The following is an 11,783-nucleotide window of genomic DNA, read 5'->3' as shown; positions in this document are numbered from 1 at the left end:
CCACACAGCCCTCCATACTGTATACACTGACCGGCTCCTCTGCTCCAGCCTGACACTGATGATTACATATTCCATGCAGCCCTCCATACTGTATACACTGATTGGCTCCTCTGCTCCAGCCTGACATTGATGATTACATATTCCACACAGCCCTCCATACTGTATACACTGACCGGCTCTTCTACTCCAGCCTGACACTGATGATTACATATTCCACACAGCCCTCCATACTGTATACACTGACCGGCTCCTCTGCTCCAGCCTGACACTGATGATTACATATTCCACACAGCCCTCCATACTGTATACACTGACTGGCTCTTCTGCTCCAGCCTAACACTGATTACATATTCCACACAGCCCTCCATACTGTATACACTGACCGGCTCCTCTGCTCCAACCTGACACTGATGATTACATATTCCATGCAGCCCTCCATACTGTATACACTGATTGGCTCCTCTGCTCCAGCCTGACACTGATTACATATTCCACACATCCCTCCATACTGTATACACTGACCGGCTCTTCTACTCCAGCCTGACACTGATGATTACATATTCCATGCAGCCCTCCATACTGTATACACTGATTGGCTCCTCTGCAACAGCCTGACACTGATTACATATTCCACACAGCCCTCCATACTGTATACACTGACCGGCTCCCCTGCTCCAGCCTGACATTGATTACATATTCCACACAGCCCTCCATACTGTATACACTGACTGGCTCCTCTGCTCCAGCCTGACACTGATTACATATTCCACACATCCCTCCATACTGTATACACTGACCGGCTCCTCTACTCCAGCCTGACACTGATGATTACATATTCCATGCAGCCCTCCATACTGTATACACTGATTGGCTCCTCTGCACCAGCCTGACACTGATGATTACATATTCCACACAGCCCTCCATACTGTATACACTGACCGGCTCTTCTGCTCCAGCCTGACACTGATTACATATTCCACACAGCCCTCCATACTGTATACACTGACCGGCTCCTCTGCTCCAGCCTGACACTGATGATTACATATTCCATGCAGCCCTCCATACTGTATACACTGATTGGCTCCTCTGCTCCAGCCTGACACTGATGATTACATATTCCACACAGCCCTCCATACTGTATACACTGACCGGCTCTTCTACTCCAGCCTGACACTGATGATTACATATTCCACACAGCCCTCCATACTGTATACACTGACCGGCTCCTCTGCTCCAGCCTGACACTGATGATTACATATTCCACACAGCCCTCCATACTGTATACACTGACTGGCTCTTCTGCTCCAGCCTGACACTGATTACATATTCCACACAGCCCTCCATACTGTATACACTGACCGGCTCCTCTGCTCCAGCCTGACACTGATGATTACATATTCCATGCACCCCTCCATACTGTATACACTGATTGGCTCCTCTGCTCCAGCCTGACACTGATTACATATTCCACACATCCCTCCATACTGTATACACTGACCGGCTCTTCTACTCCAGCCTGACACTGATGATTACATATTCCATGCAGCCCTCCATACTGTATACACTGATTGGCTCCTCTGCACCAGCCTGACACTGATTACATATTCCACACAGCCCTCCATACTGTATACACTGACCGGCTCCCCTGCTCCAGCCTGACATTGATTACATATTCCACACAGCCCTCCATACTGTATACACTGACTGGCTCCTCTGCTCCAGCCTGACACTGATTACATATTCCACACAGCCCTCCATACTGTATACACTGACCGGCTCCTCTACTCCAGCCTGACACTGATGATTACATATTCCATGCAGCCCTCCATACTGTATACACTGATTGGCTCCTCTGCACCAGCCTGACACTGATTACATATTCCACACATCCCTCCATACTGTATACACTGACCGGCTCCTCTGCTTCAGCCTGACACTGATGATTACATATTCCATCCAGCCCTCCATACTGTATACACTGACTGGCTCCTCTACTCCAGCCTGACACTGATGATTACATATTCCACACAGTCCACCATACTGTATACACTGACCGGCTCCCCTGCTCCAGCCTGACACTGATGATTACATATTCCACACAGTCCTCCATACTGTATACACTGACCGGCTCCCCTGCTCCAGCCTGACAGTGATGATTACATATTCCACACAGCCCACCATACTGTATACACTGACCGGCTCCTCTACTCCAGCCTGACACTGATGATTACATATTTCACACAGCCCACCATACTGTATACACTGACCGGCTCCTCTGCTCCAGCCTGACACTGATGATTACATATTCCACACAGCCCACCACACTGTATACGCTGACCGGCTCCTCTACTCCAGCCTGACACTGATGATTACATATTCCACACAGCCCACCACACTGTATACACTGACCGGCTCCCGTGCTCCAGCCTGACAGTGATGATTACATATTCCACACAGCCCTCCATACTGTATACACTGACCGGCTCCTCTACTCCAGCCTGACACTGATGATTACATATTCCACACAGCCCTCCATACTGTATACACTGACCGGCTCCCCTGCTCCAGACTGACACTGATGGTTACATATTCCTCACAGCCCACCATACTGTATACACTGACCGGCTCCTCTGCTCCAGCCTGACACTGATGATTACATATTCCACACAGCCCACCACACTGTATACGCTGACCGGCTCCTCTACTCCAGCCTGACACTGATGCTTACATATTCCACACAGCCCACCACACTGTATACACTGACTGGCTCCTCTGCTCCAGCCTGACACTGATGGTTACATATTCCACACAGCCCTCCATACTGTATACACTGACCGGCTCCTCTGCTCCAGCCTGACACTGATGATTACATATTCCATGCAGCCCTCCATACTGTATACACTGATTGGCTCCTCTGCTCCAGCCTGACATTGATGATTACATATTCCACACAGCCCTCCATACTGTATACACTGACCGGCTCTTCTACTCCAGCCTGACACTGATGATTACATATTCCACACAGCCCTCCATACTGTATACACTGACCGGCTCCTCTGCTCCAGCCTGACACTGATGATTACATATTCCACACAGCCCTCCATACTGTATACACTGACTGGCTCTTCTGCTCCAGCCTAACACTGATTACATATTCCACACAGCCCTCCATACTGTATACACTGACCGGCTCCTCTGCTCCAGCCTGACACTGATGATTACATATTCCATGCAGCCCTCCATACTGTATACACTGATTGGCTCCTCTGCTCCAGCCTGACACTGAGTACATATTCCACACATCCCTCCATACTGTATACACTGACCGGCTCTTCTACTCCAGCCTGACACTGATGATTACATATTCCATGCAGCCCTCCATACTGTATACACTGATTGGCTCCTCTGCACCAGCCTGACACTGATTACATATTCCACACAGCCCTCCATACTGTATACACTGACCGGCTCCCCTGCTCCAGCCTGACATTGATTACATATTCCACACAGCCCTCCATACTGTATACACTGACTGGCTCCTCTGCTCCAGCCTGACACTGATTACATATTCCACACAGCCCTCCATACTGTATACACTGACCGGCTCCTCTGCTCCAGCCTGACACTGATGATTACATATTCCATGCAGCCCTCCATACTGTATACACTGATTGGCTCCTCTGCTCCAGCCTGACACTGATGATTACATATTCCACACAGCCCTCCATACTGTATACACTGACCGGCTCTTCTACTCCAGCCTGACACTGATGATTACATATTCCACACAGCCCTCCATACTGTATACACTGACCGGCTCCTCTGCTCCAGCCTGACACTGATGATTACATATTCCACACAGCCCTCCATACTGTATACACTGACTGGCTCTTCTGCTCCAGCCTGACACTGATTACATATTCCACACAGCCCTCCATACTGTATACAATGACCGGCTCCTCTGCTCCAGCCTGACACTGATGATTACATATTCCATGCACCCCTCCATACTGTATACACTGATTGGCTCCTCTGCTCCAGCCTGACACTGATTACATATTCCACACATCCCTCCATACTGTATACACTGACCGGCTCTTCTACTCCAGCCTGACACTGATGATTACATATTCCATGCAGCCCTCCATACTGTATACACTGATTGGCTCCTCTGCACCAGCCTGACACTGATTACATATTCCACACAGCCCTCCATACTGTATACACTGACCGGCTCCCCTGCTCCAGCCTGACATTGATTACATATTCCACACAGCCCTCCATACTGTATACACTGACTGGCTCCTCTGCTCCAGCCTGACACTGATTACATATTCCACACAGCCCTCCATACTGTATACACTGACCGGCTCCTCTACTCCAGCCTGACACTGATGATTACATATTCCATGCAGCCCTCCATACTGTATACACTGATTGGCTCCTCTGCACCAGCCTGACACTGATTACATATTCCACACATCCCTCCATACTGTATACACTGACCGGCTCCTCTGCTTCAGCCTGACACTGATGATTACATATTCCATGCAGCCCTCCATACTGTATACACTGACCGGCTCCTCTACTCCAGCCTGACACTGATGATTACATATTCCACACAGTCCACCATACTGTATACACTGACCGGCTCCCCTGCTCCAGCCTGACACTGATGATTACATATTCCACACAGTCCTCCATACTGTATACACTGACCGACTCCCCTGCTCCAGCCTGACACTGATGATTACATATTCCATGCAGCCCTCCATACTGTATACACTGACCGGCTCCTCTACTCCAGCCTGACACTGATGATTACATATTCCACACAGTCCACCATACTGTATACACTGACCGGCTCCCCTGCTCCAGCCTGACACTGATGATTACATATTCCACACAGTCCTCCATACTGTATACACTGACCAGCTCCCCTGCTCCAGCCTGACAGTGATGATTACATATTCCACACAGCCCACCATACTGTATACACTGACCGGCTCCTCTACTCCAGCCTGACACTGATGATTACATATTTCACACAGCCCACCATACTGTATACACTGACCGGCTCCTCTGCTCCAGCCTGACACTGATGATTACATATTCCACACAGCCCACCACACTGTATACGCTGACCGGCTCCTCTACTCCAGCCTGACACTGATGATTACATATTCCACACAGCCCACCACACTGTATACACTGACCGGCTCCCCTGCTCCAGCCTGACAGTGATGATTACATATTCCACACAGCCCTCCATACTGTATACACTGACCGGCTCCTCTACTCCAGCCTGACACTGATGATTACATATTCCACACAGCCCTCCATACTGTATACACTGACCGGCTCCCCTGCTCCAGACTGACAGATGGTTACATATTCCTCACAGCCCACCATACTGTATACACTGACTGGCTCTTCTGCTCCAGCCTAACACTGATTACATATTCCACACAGCCCTCCATACTGTATACACTGACCGGCTCCTCTGCTCCAGCCTGACACTGATGATTACATATTCCATGCAGCCCTCCATACTGTATACACTGATTGGCTCCTCTGCTCCAGCCTGACACTGAGTACATATTCCACACATCCCTCCATACTGTATACACTGACCGGCTCTTCTACTCCAGCCTGACACTGATGATTACATATTCCATGCAGCCCTCCATACTGTATACACTGATTGGCTCCTCTGCACCAGCCTGACACTGATTACATATTCCACACAGCCCTCCATACTGTATACACTGACCGGCTCCCCTGCTCCAGCCTGACATTGATTACATATTCCACACAGCCCTCCATACTGTATACACTGACTGGCTCCTCTGCTCCAGCCTGACACTGATTACATATTCCACACAGCCCTCCATACTGTATACACTGACCGGCTCCTCTGCTCCAGCCTGACACTGATGATTACATATTCCATGCAGCCCTCCATACTGTATACACTGATTGGCTCCTCTGCTCCAGCCTGACACTGATTACATATTCCACACAGCCCTCCATACTGTATACACTGACCGGCTCTTCTACTCCAGCCTGACACTGATGATTACATATTCCACACAGCCCTCCATACTGTATACACTGACCGGCTCCTCTGCTCCAGCCTGACACTGATGATTACATATTCCACACAGCCCTCCATACTGTATACACTGACTGGCTCTTCTGCTCCAGCCTGACACTGATTACATATTCCACACAGCCCTCCATACTGTATACAATGACCGGCTCCTCTGCTCCAGCCTGACACTGATGATTACATATTCCATGCACCCCTCCATACTGTATACACTGATTGGCTCCTCTGCTCCAGCCTGACACTGATTACATATTCCACACATCCCTCCATACTGTATACACTGACCGGCTCTTCTACTCCAGCCTGACACTGATGATTACATATTCCATGCAGCCCTCCATACTGTATACACTGATTGGCTCCTCTGCACCAGCCTGACACTGATTACATATTCCACACAGCCCTCCATACTGTATACACTGACCGGCTCCCCTGCTCCAGCCTGACATTGATTACATATTCCACACAGCCCTCCATACTGTATACACTGACTGGCTCCTCTGCTCCAGCCTGACACTGATTACATATTCCACACAGCCCTCCATACTGTATACACTGACCGGCTCCTCTACTCCAGCCTGACACTGATGATTACATATTCCATGCAGCCCTCCATACTGTATACACTGATTGGCTCCTCTGCACCAGCCTGACACTGATTACATATTCCACACATCCCTCCATACTGTATACACTGACCGGCTCCTCTGCTTCAGCCTGACACTGATGATTACATATTCCATGCAGCCCTCCATACTGTATACACTGACCGGCTCCTCTACTCCAGCCTGACACTGATGATTACATATTCCACACAGTCCACCATACTGTATACACTGACCGGCTCCCCTGCTCCAGCCTGACACTGATGATTACATATTCCACACAGTCCTCCATACTGTATACACTGACCGACTCCCCTGCTCCAGCCTGACACTGATGATTACATATTCCATGCAGCCCTCCATACTGTATACACTGACCGGCTCCTCTACTCCAGCCTGACACTGATGATTACATATTCCACACAGTCCACCATACTGTATACACTGACCGGCTCCCCTGCTCCAGCCTGACACTGATGATTACATATTCCACACAGTCCTCCATACTGTATACACTGACCAGCTCCCCTGCTCCAGCCTGACAGTGATGATTACATATTCCACACAGCCCACCATACTGTATACACTGACCGGCTCCTCTACTCCAGCCTGACACTGATGATTACATATTTCACACAGCCCACCATACTGTATACACTGACCGGCTCCTCTGCTCCAGCCTGACACTGATGATTACATATTCCACACAGCCCACCACACTGTATACGCTGACCGGCTCCTCTACTCCAGCCTGACACTGATGATTACATATTCCACACAGCCCACCACACTGTATACACTGACCGGCTCCCCTGCTCCAGCCTGACAGTGATGATTACATATTCCACACAGCCCTCCATACTGTATACACTGACCGGCTCCTCTACTCCAGCCTGACACTGATGATTACATATTCCACACAGCCCTCCATACTGTATACACTGACCGGCTCCCCTGCTCCAGACTGACAGATGGTTACATATTCCTCACAGCCCACCATACTGTATACACTGACCGGTTCCTCTGCTCCAGCCTGACACTGATGATTACATATTCCACACAGCCCACCACACTGTATACGCTGACCGGCTCCTCTACTCCAGCCTGACACTGATGCTTACATATTCCACACAGCCCACCACACTGTATACACTGACTGGCTCCTCTGCTCCAGCCTGACACTGATGGTTACATATTCCACACAGCCCTCCATACTGTATACACTGACCGGCTCCCCTGCTCCAGCCTGACACTGATGATTACATATTCAACACAGCCCTCCATACTGTATACACTGACCAGCTCCTCTGCTCCAGACTGACACTGATGGTTACATATTCCTCACAACCCACCACACTGCATACACTGACCGGCTCCTCTGCTCCAGCCTGACACTGATTAAATATTCCACACAGCCCACCACACTGTATACACTGACCGGCTCCTCTGCTCCAGCCTGACACTGATGATTACATATTCCTCATAGCCCACCACACTGTATACACTGACTGGCTCCTCTGCTCCAGCCTCACACTGATGATTAAATATTCCTCACAGCCCACCACACTGCATACACTGACCGGCTCCTCTGCTCCAGCCTGACACTGATGGTTACATATTCCACACAGCCCTCCATAATGTATACACTGACCGGCTCCTCTGCTCCAGGCTGACACTGATGATTAAATATTCCTCACAGCCCACCACACTGTATACACTGACCGGCTCCCCTGCTCCAGCCTGACACTGATGATTACATATTCCACACAGCCCACCACACTGTATACACTGACCGGCTCCTCGGCTCCAGCCTGACACTGATTACATATTCCACACAGCCCACCACACTGTATACACTGACCAGCTCCTCTACTCCAGCCTGACACTGATGATTACATATTCCACACAGCCCTCCATACTGTATACACTGACCGGCTCTTCTGCTCCAGCCTGACACTGATTAAATATTCCTCACAGCCCACCACACTGTATACACTGACCGGCTCCTCTGCTCCAGCCTGACACTGATGATTACATATTCCACACAGCCCTCCATACTGTATACACTGACCGGCTCCTCTACTCCAGCCTGACACTGATGATTACATATTCCACACAGCCCTCCATACTGTATACACTGACCGGCTCTTCTACTCCAGCCTGACACTGATTACATATTCCACACATCCCTCCATACTGTATACACTGACTGGCTCCTCTGCTCCAGCCTGACACTGATTACATATTCCACACAGTCCACCATACTGTATACACTGACCGGCTCCCCTGCTCCAGCCTGACAGTGATGATTACATATTCCACACAGTCCTCCATACTGTATACACTGACCGGCTCCTCTGCTCCAGCCTGACACTGATGATTACATATTCCACACAGCCCTCCATACTGTATACACTGACTGGCTCCTCTGCTCCAGCCTGACACTGATGATTACATATTCCACACAGCCCTCCATACTGTATACACTGACTGGCTCCTCTGCTCCAGCCTGACACTGATGATTACATATTCCACACAGCCCTCCATACTGTATACACTGACCGGCTCCCCTGCTCCAGCCTGACACTGATGATTACATATTCCACACAGCCCACCACACTGTATACACTGACCGGCTCCCCTGCTCCAGCTTGACAGTGATGATTACATATTCCACACAGCCCTCCATACTGTATACACTGACCGGCTCCTCTGCTCCAGCCTGACACTGATGATTACATATTCCACACAGCCCTCCATACTGTATACACTGACTGGCTCCTCTGCTCCAGCCTGACACTGATGATTACATATTCCACACAGCCCTCCATACTGTATACACTGACTGGCTCCTCTGCTCCAGCCTGACACTGATGATTACATATTCCACACAGCCCTCCATACTGTATACACTGACCGGCTCCCCTGCTCCAGCCTGACACTGATGATTACATATTCCACACAGCCCACCACACTGTATACACTGACCGGCTCCCCTGCTCCAGCTTGACAGTGATGATTACATATTCCACACAGCCCTCCATACTGTATACACTGACCGGCTCCTCTGCTCCAGACTGACACTGATGATTACATATTCCACACAGCCCTCCATACTGTATACACTGACCGGCTCCTCTGCTCCAGCCTGACACTGATGGTTACATATTCCACACAGCCCACCACACTGTATACACTGACCGGCTCCTCTGCTCCAGCCTGACACTGATGATTACATATTCCACACAGCCCACCATACTGTATACACTGACCGGCTCCTCTGCTCCAGCCTGACACTGATTAAATATTCCACACAGCCCGCCACACTGTATACACTGACCGGCTCCTCTGCTCCAGACTGACACTGATGGTTGCATATTCCTCACAGCCCACCACACTGTATACACTGACCGGCTCCTCTGCTCCAGCCTGACACTGATGATTACAAATTCCACACAGCCCACCACACTGTATACACTGACCGGCTCCTCTACTCCTGCCTGACACTGATGATTACATATTCCACACAGCCCACCACACTGTATACACTGACCGGCTCCTCTGCTCCAGCCTGACACTGATGGTTACATATTCCACACAGCCCACCACTGAATGGCTCCTCTGCTCCAGCCTGATAATGATAATTACATTTTCCACACAGACCACCATACTGTATACGCTGAAGGTATAATACTACTGTTAGTAATATTAACAAAAAAATTAGTAATACATTTAAACAAACTTTGCTGTATAAAATACCTCAGAGCACCCTTGTTATACTTCCCAACTTTCTGTCACCAGAAGTCCTCAGGCAGTGACAGGAGGAAGCCGGCAGTGAGTGGTCAGTGACTGACCTATTACCAGGTTACTTCCTCTAGTCTGTAAGAGCCACACAAGCACAATGGTGAGAGCGGGGAATGGAGGTCCTTCTCTATCACAGCTCTTACCTGTGCACTTAGTCCACCCTCATTATACATCCCCTGACTTTCTGTCACCAGAATTCCTCAGTCAGTGACAGGAGGAAGTCGCCAGTGACTGACCTGTTACCAGGTTACGCCGTCGTCTGTAAGAGCTGCACAATGGTGATAGTGGGGGATGGAGGACCTTCTCTATCACAGCTCTTACCTGTGCACTTATCAGACCACCCTCATTATACATCCCCTGACTTTCTGTCACCAGAAGTCCTCAGTCAGTGACAGGAGGAAGTCGGCAGTGACTGACCTGTTACCAGGTTACTCCGTCGTCTGTAAGAGCTGCACAATGGTGATAGTGGGGGATGGAGGACCTTCTCTATCACAGCTCTTACCTTTGTACTTATCAGACAACCCTCAGTATACATCCCCTGTCAACAGAAGTCTTCAGTCAGTGACAGGAGGAAGTCGGCAATGACTGACCCATTACCAGGTTACTCCCTCGTCTGTAAGAGCTGCACAATGGTGACAGTGGGGGATGGAGGACCTTCTCTATCACAGCTCTTACCTGTGCACTTATCAGACCACCCTCATTATACATCCCCTGACTTTCTGTCACCAGAAGTCCTCAGTCAGTGACAGGAGGAAGCCGGCAGTGAGTGGTCAGTGACTGACCTATTACCAGGAGGAAGCTCTGACCTGAATAATCTGCGGTTCAGGTTTTACAATCACTTTTTCTCCACCCTAATAAAGCTGTATACACACTGGGTGGTATATCGTGCATTCAGTTGAACAGCCGATATATATCGCGAATGCGTTGGCGTGTGTGTACTCCCGATGTCTGTGAATGACATCGTTCAGACATATCGCATCGGCTGTGCAGCACTGCAGGTGGGTGAGATATATCGGTGCATCTCACTTGCTGGTAGGGACTGACGTCACAGCTGGGTATGTAAAATCAAATGCCCTCCCAGTTGTGATATCAGGACGATACGTCTAGTGGCTGATCAGTAAATGTGTACAGCTTACCTGATCAGCCGCTGTCGGCACTATGTGTACTCCGATTAAGACTGAACTGGGAGGATCTCTTACACACTATACAGACTGTACACAACATGTATTACATGGATTGTGCCAAACACAAACCATTGTATG

The sequence above is a fragment of the Taudactylus pleione genome, unplaced genomic scaffold (genome assembly GCF_031769625.1).
Source record: "Taudactylus pleione unplaced genomic scaffold, aTauple2 ptg000377l, whole genome shotgun sequence".
Lineage (NCBI taxonomy): Eukaryota > Metazoa > Chordata > Amphibia > Anura > Myobatrachidae > Taudactylus > Taudactylus pleione.
This window is presented reverse-complemented; position numbering follows the sequence as displayed.